The sequence below is a fragment of the Prinia subflava genome, chromosome 1 (genome assembly GCF_021018805.1).
Source record: "Prinia subflava isolate CZ2003 ecotype Zambia chromosome 1, Cam_Psub_1.2, whole genome shotgun sequence".
Taxonomy (NCBI): Eukaryota; Metazoa; Chordata; class Aves; order Passeriformes; family Cisticolidae; genus Prinia; species Prinia subflava.
Window position 1 is genome coordinate 47735349 of NC_086247.1, and position 1836 is coordinate 47737184.

The following is a 1836-nucleotide window of genomic DNA, read 5'->3' on the forward strand; positions in this document are numbered from 1 at the left end:
GTATCTGCAAACAGGGAAAAGAACGATTAAAAAGCCGATCGTCCCCAAAGTAGGTGGCTATAATATATTGTTACCCTGCTGTTATTGATTGTTTTTAAGAGGTCACAGACGACTGAACTTTAAAGAGTCAAACGACTTTTTAAAATTCCAATTAGATGAGCAAAAAGTAGCATAGTCCAGTATGCATAAGGTTTTTTCTTGCTGTAACTTCTTACATTTTTACATACATACATTGTAATAATTTATTAATTTGTCTTTCTTGATGGACAAAATACTTGTAGTATTAAAGATGCAACACAGTAACAAAGGAGATAGGAGTAAGCTTAATTTTACTGAGGTTCAAGGGGTTTTTTTTATTATTATTCTTTATATGGATAGAGTTAGCAGCCTTTTTCTGAAGTAAGCAATCCTCAAACTGAATCAGTGTGATGTAGAGAGTGACTAGTATTTCCAAGGGTTTAAAAAAAAAATGGACCTATGCACATTCAATAAACTCTGAAGAAAATACCATGCAAGAGTGTTACAGGATAACTTCAGAGAGCTGCTGGAAACACCCGTCTGTAACCAGGATGATACCTGGATGATACATTTAACATTTGCCAATGACAATCAAACATAAGTTTAGCAGCACACAGCTTTAATATTCACCTCTGAAAAAATAATCTAAAATTCCCCAACAACACAGCTTTAGTATAAATTTACATAGGTTCTTTGCTTTGCAGCAGCACATTTTCATTGTAACTGTAGGTTGTTTTTTTCTGATAGGATGTGGGAAACAGGGCTTACAAAGAAGACCTGCTTTTGTATCTCTGTTTTTTTATCCAGAACCTGACAAGGTCTAAGGCTACCCATTCAGCTGAAATTTATCCTTCTTCACTATGACTTAAGATGAAGAGCCAATGCCACAGAGCTCCATGGAAATACCTCTTGCAGAAACAAAACTTGCCAGTAGATCACTTTTGAGGTTACCAGCAAAAATTACTACTCAGCCCTTCAAGTCATGGTTTCAACTTCACTAAACTGGCTTTAAGCAGATTCTTAAACGTGCTTCAGATGAATATTTCATCAGCTAATGCAGAGTTTTCTGCTATCACAGCTTGGAAGCTGTGGGTCCACAACAAACCTAATCAGCACTAACTCAGCAACTACCATAGCTTCTCTAATGAACTCAACAGCAAAGATAATGTGGCTGCTCTCTGTTTTTTATGTCAGGCTCTGTCAGGTTTAACAGCACTTCTTTATGACACAGATGCCGTGCCATTGGACACTAAAGATGGCAAATCCAGCCCCGTGGCCAGCACACCCTTATAAACTTACATTGCCCTTAATTCTGGGGGCCAGGGACCCCAGCAGAAAGGACAGCCACAAGTACTGACATCAGTGGCATCTCATGGCATCACAGATAAATCCAACAGAGGTGGGGCTGTCAGAGCCTGGGAGTGCTGGGACATGAAAACTCAGCAGTGCTTAGCTGGCTGGGCTTTTCCCTGGCTGTTTTCAGCTCTCCCCCAAAGGTCCCATGGGTGACACCCTATGCAGTGCCACTGCCCACAGACCACAAGCCGGGCTGTAGGGACACAGCTTTACCCATCCCTGTATCAATCAAAACATTTCATTTTATCCAAAATTAAGGTCTTTTTGTGCTGTTTTTGAAGTATTTAGCACTTTAAAGAAAATCAACTTGGAACCAAATATACAACAAGGTTCATCTCAAAAGGGCAGAAAATGTGCTTTGTTTTGGTTTTTTTTTTTTTTTTTTCTCGTTCAGTTTGGTAAGAGGCTCACATCTGGAGTGGTAGCAAAGGTCTGCCATGCTTGGATCAGAAGCCAAAGCCT